The sequence below is a fragment of the Littorina saxatilis genome, linkage group LG1, assembly GCF_037325665.1.
Source record: "Littorina saxatilis isolate snail1 linkage group LG1, US_GU_Lsax_2.0, whole genome shotgun sequence".
NCBI classification, from domain to species: Eukaryota; Metazoa; Mollusca; class Gastropoda; order Littorinimorpha; family Littorinidae; genus Littorina; species Littorina saxatilis.
Window position 1 is genome coordinate 61,960,836 of NC_090245.1, and position 10,593 is coordinate 61,971,428.

At 41.3% G+C, this 10,593-nt stretch overlaps 1 long non-coding RNA gene across 1 annotated transcript; it reads right to left on the bottom strand.

Annotated features, from left to right (window-relative positions):
- Positions 1-3,984: 3,984 nt before the first annotated feature.
- LOC138975874 (uncharacterized) lies at positions 3,985-5,830 on the bottom strand. The gene is made up of 2 exons (XR_011458787.1): positions 5,018-5,830; positions 3,985-4,742 (listed from the first exon to the last, which is right to left on the bottom strand). It is a non-coding gene; the product is annotated as an uncharacterized lncRNA (long non-coding RNA).
- Positions 5,831-10,593: the final 4,763 nt, after the last annotated feature.

Here is a 10,593-nt window from a genome sequence, read left to right on the forward strand (position 1 = left end):
TTTAAGCTACAATTCAGTTGCTTGGAAATGACAGACCTCCAATCCATTTGTAAATCAAGTGAACTCTCTTGAATGATTGGTACTTCCTCTACAAATAAATGTGCACCAGGATATAATTCTTGGAACTTTGTTCTTTTGTGTAGTAGTAATGCAGGGTTGTAGGAGTTTGAAACGTGGGCATATCACAGTTTGGAAGGTAGGGATTCTGATAGATTAAATAAAAACTGTCAAACTTTTAGGCATGGAATTCCCCTTTGAGAGTATTTGTTGTGGTAGTACTACTACTATGAATTGCTTTCAATGTTTTCCCATAATATTATAAAACCAGACAAAAGTTGTTGTTGATTTCTGTTTTTGTTAATGTCAACTTTTTTTTAAACCTGTGACAACAGCTCTATAACTCACTCTGTCCTTCTGTTGGTCTGTCTGTCGGTTAGTCGGTCTGACCGTCTGTCTGTCTGTCTGTCAAAAAAATTGTCAAAAAACCGGACATTTCCGAGAGGGAGACAGCGCTGACATTGCAAGCGGCCGCAACCGGCTCTCATCACAAAAACAACTGCCCTGCAAACATTACCGCCCTGGTAGTCCCCCTTGCTATGGTCTGCCTTTGTTTATTGCGTACTCAGGAGTGTCAACTTTCTTGACATGACATGACATCGCAAGATCGCCAAAGGATTTTTTTCAGGGGTAGACAAATCAGCCCCATTTTATCAAAGGGAAGGTGCAGGTGGAGATAATTCAAGGGAAGACAACTCTGTCTTACCTACAAACATTACGGCCCCCTTTATTCAAGGGTTTCATTCTAGAATGGCACCCCTGTACTTGCGCAGGGTTAGAATTCCAACCTGGACCCGGTCCATTCTAGAATGAAACCGGATTATAACTTCGCGCAGAACATCTGTATCAAAGATGGTTTGTCTGTCTCTGTCTCTATGCTTTCCTTGCTGTACGCTTTTGTCTTGAAGGCAATTTCTCTCCTGTTCCTGTCTCAAATCTGCCTTAGCCGAACTCTAGTTCTACGTTCAAAACATGTATCTACCTCTTGGCACATTGTCTCTTTTAGTTTTACAGTGTAAAATTATCTGGCAACTACTATCATAATCAATGTGTCATCTGTTTGTGAAAATGCTGTCAGTTAATTGGGAGTAAAGAAAACAGAGTCTAGTGATTTGTTGATTACCCTACCGTAAATTGCGTTGTTGAAATGATAGAGAAAAACAAAACGCAGTAGCAACGATCATTTTTCATTACTGTAGCATTCAGTCATCTTTATGCTCTTGGTTTAAATCAAATTTAGCTTAGTCACGAACACAAAGCAAATAGTGGCTGACTCAGTCACTGGGGTATTCGCATAAGAAGGCTCTCTTGCCTTGAAATTACCAAACAATAACACACACACGCACTCATTGCCAACCAAAAAAACGCACACGCACACACACTGTGACCTGCACATGCATACTGTGAGACACACACACACACATACCGTCACACACACACACACACACACACACACACACACACACACACACACACAGCCACACGCATGCACAGAGAAAGAGGGAGAGAGATGACAAATGAAATACTAATTTTGCTTTGCTGCTTTTATTTCCTCCAGTTAATGCCATCAAGACAAACAACAATCCTTCGTAATAAGGGACTCGACAGGGACAGATGACATCTACACTCCAAAGTGAAAGTACTTGCAAGAGCATTTATTTCTTCTGCCTGTCATCAAGAAACAACCTTCAGCCACAAATCGGGTAAGCTTGACACCAGCCTGTATGCTGTAGCTTCAAAAACCTGTTCAATTTACAGATCTAACAATGAAAATAGATCAATATTGGTGGGAGTGGAGATTGATGTATGCTTGGGCCTTGGGTGTGTGTGTTGGGGGGGGGGGGGGGGTATGATACATATACCAGACATTTAAAATCAAGTGAGCTTACTGTACACCATGTAAACAAGGTATTTGTAAAACCTTCTTTTCAGTCCATCATCATTCCGTTAAGTGGCTCCATTGCCAGGTGACTGCACCAACCGAATTGATTCAAGTAGTCAAAACACTCTCCTATCACATATCGAACCTATCTGGAGCTGTGGTTTGAACCATGTGTTCCGTGTGGTTTGTACCATTGTGACCAGGTGGGCATAATGCAAATCACACTCACTCACTTGGTTCTGGGGAAAAAACTCACTACCAACAACCACATGCACAGTTGCATTGTGCAAGTCTGGAAGATATCTGGCAGGGGGAATGTTCAGTGTATTTTGATTTATTAGGTGTGAATGTTGAACGTTTGTATCACTGTTCCTTTAAATTCACATCCATGTCAAACATCACACAATGATAATGAGCGTCAATGATGGCAAGAAAAATAACGGAATAAAAAAGCAAATAGACTTTAGAAAGATAAGGATAATTTAATTGTTGTTCCTATTTTTTCCCCTTCCAATACACGATTAGAAATTATGCCGAGAACCGGACTTTTTGATAAGAAATAAGAGATAATTAATAAGAAAAGAGCCGGATAATTAATACGAAAAGAGATGTAGAGTTTTTTTTTATATAATTTTGAAATGGGCTGAATATATGGGCTGTGTGACTGTTTACTGTGCTTTTTTTTCTTTTCTTTATTTTATTTTTTATTTAAGATACATTCAACACAGTCTTTTGTGTTTGCTGTTATTGTAATTCTATATATATGAAAGTAAAAGAAGTAAAAACATGTTAAAAAACAAAACAAACACAAATTTGATCAACTGTTCTTGAAGCTTTTAGTGTCACGGGTCGTCTCGTCTATGACACCCACGCAGTTAGGAAACAGCCACGTCTTCTGTAATGACTTCCCCTTCGGCCTGTGTGTGTGAAGCACCCGCAACACACACACACACACACACACACACACACACACACACACACACACACACACACACACACAAGTTGATTTGCATGTTTACATTGTTTTTGAAATCGTTTGAACATGTTCCTCTATGTATGTTTCAGGATGACACATTTGACAACAAAGAAGATAAGTTCTCAAACCACCATGAAAACAAACAAGTCGCGTAAGGCGAAAATACAACATTTAGTCAAGTAGCTGTCGAACTCACAGAATGAAACTAAACGCAACGCAACGCAGCAAGACCGTATACTCAGCATCGTCACTCCACCGCCCGTGGCAAAGGCAGTGCCAGTGAAATTGACAAGAAGAGCGGGGTATTCGTTGCGCTGAGAAGGATAGCACGCTTTTCTGTACCTCTCTTCGTTTTAACTTTCTGAGCGTGTTTTTAATCCAAACATATCATATCTATATGTTTTTGGAATCAGGAACCGACAAGGAATAAGATGAAAGTGTTTTTAAATTGATTTCGAAAAAAAAATTGGATAATAATTTTTATATATTTAATTTTCAGAGCTTGTTGTTAATCCAAATATAACATATTTATATGTTTTTGGAATCAGAACATGATGGAAAATAAGATGAACGTAAATTTGAATCGTTTTATAAAAAAAATTATTTTTTTACAATTTTCAGATTTTTAATGACCAAAGTCATTAATTAATTTTTAAGCCACCACGCTGAAATGCAATACCGAAGTCCGGGCTTCGTCGAAGATTACTTGACCAAAATTTCAACCAATTTGGTTGAAAAATGAGGGCGTGACAGTGCCGCCTCAACTTTCACGAAAAGCCGGATATGACGTCATCAAAGACATTTATAAAAAAAATGAAAAAAACGTGTGAGGATATCATACCCAGGAACTCTCATGTCAAATTTCATAAAGATCGGTCCAGTAGTTTAGTCTGAACCGCTCCACATACACACACACACAGACTGTTACGGCTGGTACTTGTGTGTAAATGTATGTATGTGTGTTGTAAATACCCTATCAGAAAAATGCGTGTGTTATTTCTGTTCACAAACTCCCGTCTCACACACACACACAACACTCGAACAAAGCACAAAGACTAAACACAATTCCTGCCCTTTGCCCTCGTACTTGTATTCAAGTGATCACACATTAACCAACAATCACAACAAAATATCAATATAATATCTCATCCACTCAAAGACTCTTTCATCCAATATAACATTGTTATCTCGAGTAAGATGAAAAGAAAGTCTCTCCCTCGATGATGTCGTCCTTGCTGATTCTCCGTTCAAGAATCACACATACTAGAATAATTCACATGTCGGCCCACATTTCAGTGGCCGTACATCTTTTCTGGATTCATCCAATCCGTTACTACACCACGTGGCTGGTTATCTTCACTTGCCAACTCACAATACAGTGGTTGCAAGCTTATTCTGGATTCTCACAATCCGTTACTACACCACTTAGCTGGTTATCTTTACTTGCCAACTCACAATACAGTGGTTGCAAGCTTATTCTGGATTCTCACAATCCGTTACTACACCACTTAGCTGGTTATCTTTACTTGCCAACTCACAATACAGTGGTTACAAGTTTATTCTGGATTCTCACAATCCTACTTCACATACAAAGTTCTGTAGGTGCGCACTCTCTTCCAGGTCGCACATGTATGTTTACTCACGAACCAGCGGGTCCGACACTTGCACCATATCTCACATAATATGGGGTTCACACCAGCTGCAAGTTCTCCAGCGCTGCGTTACACTCCTGCGCCGACACTACTGGTCCTGGCCGCAAGGAGGGGACGCTCCTCTTCTCACCCCTCTACCCTTCCAGTCGAGCGCGTCCGTGCTCCCACTGGGATGCTGTATAGAAAGTTTATGCTACCGTAAGTTTCAATTCTAAGATAAACTTCTCTACACAATAATACTTCCATTCTTTCTCAGTATTATTCAATTATCCCCCAACTATTATTTACACCAGCTCATTTACAAGTAACTTCATTACCACAGAACATACCACACTCTATTCAAAATGGCTGACACAGCTCACGGCACGCTTTCCACCCATTTCACAATATGACTCTCACAGTCATTTTACAAGTTAAAGTTACTGAACAAAAATACAATTCAATAAATACCTGTATTCTCACAGCATTTGAATCATACCAGATTCATGCACAGTAGCCACTAAACAGTCGGCTCACTGCTCAAGGAGCAACATCTGACAACAGCGTCGAGTCAACGCACCCTCTCCCGAGAGCGCTTTCAGATGTTCTGCCGGCTATCTAACATGGCGGCTTCAAGGTTATCATATTTTAGTCATCTCTGATTGGCCCGTAGCAGCCAATGACAATACAGGTCACACGAGTCAGCCAACTATCTCAGCATGTGACATTCCTACCACGCGGTCAAGTCGTGAAATTAAAAGTATGGCCAGCCAATCTGTACACATTTGTTTAAACCATCTAACACTAAATTATGTACAAATCCATTTGTCACATTACCCCCTCCTCCCAGAAAAAAATGACCGACCGAGGTTATTTTTTCTTTAGGATAACAGGTGAATGAGGGTCACTACTTCACTGCAATACGACTACGGAACATACTGGTCGTGATCTGAACGTGACATACCATTCAATCACTGTCTGATCTGATTTGCTGTCCCAAAAAACTAAAAGAAGTTTATACTGAAAACCTCTTGAAGCGTTAACAAACTGCCGGAGCTGACATAAGACCAAAAATCATTCTGATCTACTGATCTCATATGCGTAACAAACACTACTTTATGCCTGTTAAAGTACTTCTCCCTTCTCTTGGAAGATTCCACTGAGTTTTTTCTTTTAACTCACAATTTCCAGTCATGATGCTTTCCAGCTCAAACATGTAAAGTTTTTCTTTAGCATCATCAGTTTTCTTATCTTGAGTCCACGACTCTTCCAACATAGTACTATTACTCATGTTTCTGATGCTAAACCGGCAAGTAGTCAAAAAAAATCATGCAAACCATTTTCTTGACCTATTTCTGCGAGTGCCACCATGGCCTACAGCAGCAGTAGCCTCACTTGACCTAGACTTTCCACTCGTAGCCAGTGAAAAACCACCTTTTAATCTGTTCATATCTGCCTGTAACTGACTGAGTTCTTCTCGTACAATTGCCAAGTCCTCCGCCTGAGGAGGTTTGTTTGTTTGTTTATTTGTTGCTTAACGTCCAGCCGACTACGCAGAGCCATATCAGGACGAGGAAGGGGGGTTGGTTGGTTGGTTTTTGGGGTTTAATGTCTCTTCAGCAGATGCTAGCTGCTATTCGAGACCGATGCAGTTATTTTCTTTTCCCTTCATATGGCAAGTTCTACGTTTCAGACTATTTACATTCAAATCTATCACTGTAAAAGAAGGTTCTAAAAATTAATAATTTTGACTTCTGGTACTTTAAATCTTGTAAAAAATCTTGATCTCTTTTAAAAAGTTAAAAATCTTGTCCGGGGGAACATCCCGGAATAAAACCTTCAGTGTTTCCGCATTGTAGTGTTTGTCTCGAAATTCTTGAACGTCTACACATTTTGTGAGAACATGTTCTAATGTCCATGGTTCGTCACATCCAAAACAGTATGGTGGATCTTCACCTTTCAGCAGATACGAATGTGTAATGTGACTGTGCCCAATGTGTAAGCGACAGAGAACTGTCTCTTCTTTCCTGTTGAGGCGACATTGGGGTAGGCTGTCCGACAGCTGGGGGACGATCTTATGAAGTTTATTTTCTTCACATTCGTCCCATTCACTCTGCCATAGGTACTTTATGTACATGTTGGTGCGAGTTCTGAAATCTGAATGCTTTGTGTGTTTGTCAGTGATGAGTCTTTCTCTGGCTTCTTTAGCAGCTTGATCAGCTGCAGAGTTGCCTCTAATTCCAACATGGGATGGCACCCATGCAAACACAATCCTTTTGCCTTCTTCAATCAGAGATGCATGTAGCTCTTGGATTTCGACCAACAGTGGGTGATCTAGCTGAGTTCTCTTCACGGCGGTAAGAGCCGATAGGGAATCCGACAGAATCAGGAAGTCTTTCTTTTTTGACTGATATACCTGTTTCAGAGCTAGCTGTAAAGCTTTCAACTCTGCAGAAAATACAGAACTGTCATCCGGAAGACGGGCCGAAAAGGCCCTATCGAGTTTAGGGCCAGTGACAGAAGCTGATGCCACTTTACTTTCAGCTTTGGACCCATCAGTGTATATTCGTTGATGGGAAGGAAACTCGGTACAGAACTGGCTAAAACACTGTTTAAAAATCAAATCATTTGTCTCTGACTTCTTTAACCTTGTCAGATCGAGTCGAACAACTGGATCTGGCAATGTCCATGGAGGTGTTTCTGTCCATCGATTTTCACTAACATGATCGAGTTTTATCTTTGATTCGGCCAGATGTGACTGAATCCGAGAAGACAGAGGTGCTCGATCATTTGGGTGACTTTCAAAAAATTCAGAGCATTGTGGTTGAAATACGCATTGGTAGGCTGGATTTGTAGGCATAGCTTTCAGTTTCAACACATAATTTAGGGTGAGTTTCAGGCGTCGCAGCCTCAGAGAGGGTTCTTTGGCCTCAAAATATAAGGACTGTACTGGAGACGTCCTGAAAGCTCCCAGACAAAGACGTATACCCTGGTGGTGTATTGTGTCTAATAGCCTTAGGTTGGATTTTGCGGCTCCACCATAGACGACACAACCATAGTCCAACTTGGATCGGATTAAAGCACGGTAAAGTCTGAGTAGGACTGTGCGGTCAGCACCCCAGTCCGTATGAGAAACCACTTTCAATACATCCAGAGCTTTCAGACATGATGTTCTCAGATACTGGATATGTTTAAGGAATGTTAGTCGACGGTCAAAGGTCAGTCCTAGGAATTTAAATTCTTCAACAACCTTGACAGGATTACCATTCAGGACCAGAGAGGGTTCTGGCATGGCTCCCCTTTGTTTGCAAAGATGCATACAGACAGTTTTGCTGGTGGAAAATTTGAAACCGTTCTCCGTTACCCATTTTTGCACCTTGTCTATACATAATTGAAGCTGCCTTTCCACTCTATGTAGGGATTTGCCACGCACACAAAGTGCAAAGTCATCAACAAACAAGGATGACTCGGATCCTTTCAGTACTGCCTTTACTATGTTATTGATTTTGATGTTGAACAACAGGGGTGATAGAATGCTTCCTTGAGGAACACCCATCTCTTGTTGACAGAACTCTGATAGGTTGGGACCGACCCGTACTGTAAAAAATCGATTACTTAGAAATCCTTCCACAAAAACAGGGAGACGTCCACGAAAACCCATTTCATGCAAATCAGCTAAAATACCGTGTTTCCAGGTCGTGTCGTAAGCCTTCTCGAGGTCAAAAAATATAGCTAGTACATGTTCAGATCTCGCAAAGGCCTCTCGAACGAAGGTCTCAAAACGTACCAAATGATCAGTGGTGCTGTGTCCCTTTCGGAAGCCACATTGCACATCACTTAAGAGGTTTTGTTTTTCTAGGTACCACACCATCCTAGCGTTGACCAATCTCTCCATGGTTTTACACAGACAGCTGGTCAAGGCTATCGGACGGTAGTTGCTGGGGTTTGTATGATCTTTACCTGGTTTTGGAATGGGGACAATCATCGCTTCTTGCCATGAAGGTGGAAAGGATCCACTCTCCCATATGTGGTTAAAAACCTTCAGCAAGACCAGAAGACAACTTTCTGGTAGGTGTGTGAGGAACTGATAATGTATTCCGTCCAGCCCCGTTGCTGAGTTGTTGCATTTTTGTAAGGCTTGTTTGAGTTCAGTTATACTGAACAACTTGTTGTAGTTCTCCTCATTCTGAGATGAGAAGTTTATGGGTTTACGTTCTTGGGTGGCTTTGATTTTTTGAAAATCTGTGCAGTAATTTTCTGTTGATGAGTTTTTTTCCATTGTTGAAGCCAGAACGTTTGCTACTTCATTCTTTTGGGTTATAAGGGATCCATTTACCACAAGGTGGTTAATTGATGCAGATCCTTTTTTCCCTTTGATTTTACGAATAGCATTCCAAACTTTACTTGATGATACCTTAGAGTTTAAGTTTGAGCAAAAAGACCTCCAGGATGTTCTTTTAGAATGTTTTATGACAGTGCGACTCTTAGCGCGAAATTTGAAGAAAGTCAACTTCTTGCTAAGGGTCGGGCATCTGTAGAACCTGTGTAGACTTCTCTTTCGCTCAGATCGGGCTTCTTGGCATTCTTTATTAAACCATGGCACTTTAATGCGGTTGTTTGAAGATGTTTTTGGGATGTACTCAGTGGCAATGTCTTGTAGAGTGTTTGTAAAAATAGATGATGGGTCGTCACTTCCATCAAAGACAGTGTCTTCTGTGAGTTGGACAGAACATTCGGCAGTAAAAGACAGCCAGTTTGCCTTGTTCAGATTCCATCTCTGGGGGGAAGCTTCTTCCAATCCATCTATTTGAGACATCAAGATAGGGAAATGATCGCTACCACATGTGTCATCATAGACTTTAAATTCAAAGTCTAGAACAAGAGAGGTGTCGCAAATAACTAGATCTAGTATGGACTTGCATCCTGTTGCTGGATGGAGATATGTTGGTACTCCATCGTTTAAAACGCATAGATTACGATTGTCTAAAAAATCTTCTAGAATTCGTCCTCTCGTACTTAGAGAGTTGCTGCCCCATAAAGGGGAATGAGCGTTAAAATCTCCCATTAAAACAAAAGGAGCTGGAAGCTGATCAATAAGATTTTCAAGATCGTGCTTCGTGTAACATTTTGATGGTGACAGATATACACTGCAGAGAGTGATGGTTTTATCTAATGTCACTCGTGCTGCGACGGCTTGAATGTTTGTACATAGGTTGATCTCACTACAAAGTACACTTTTCTTAATCAAAAGAGCAACTCCCCCAGACGTGTTATTGTCTGAATGGTTTCTAAAAACATTGTATCCAGATAAATTAAAATCTTTGTTTGGTTTCAGCATTGTTTCCTGTAATGCTGTAGCAACAGGATGAAATTTGTGTAAAAGTAGACATAATTCTTCATAGTTAGCTTGGACCCCTCTACAATTCCATTGAATAAAATTGGCTATGTTTGTTTAGTTTTAAGAAGTTTCTGCCTCCATACCCTCTTCGTCGGATAAACTCCCAAAATGATTGTATAGTGTGATGGGATTTTTCTCCATTTTTGGGGTGCGAGGCGATCTTTGGGGCAGAGTAACTTTTCCCTTGTCCGGAGGTGTTCGTGGTGTGGATTGAGTAAGGTCCACTACCTCCACTACCTCGACGGCCCCCTTCCTGTGAGTTGCCCTGTGAACGGGCTTCTGGGTTGGGGTGGTGAAGCGAACCTCACCAGGAGACCCCATAGGGTCCTCAATTGGGGTGGTGAAGCGAACCTCACCAGGAGCCCCCACAGGGTCTCCAGTTGGGGCGGTGAAGCAAACCTCACCAGGAGACCCCATAGAGTCTCCAGTGGGGATAGCCCCACCTGTGCTTTCATCTGTCTGTGTACAAATACTTTTGTTTCTTGTGGGCTCTGTCCTTTTCAACATGGACGGGCCTGCCTGGACACCCACAGACCTATATGAAAAACTGGTCTGGGTGGGTGTTGACTTTGTTGCAGGTCTTTGACTGACTGCTGCCGCAAAACTTTTCTGGAAGGAAAAAACATTCGTTTTTTCAACCTCCTTCCTG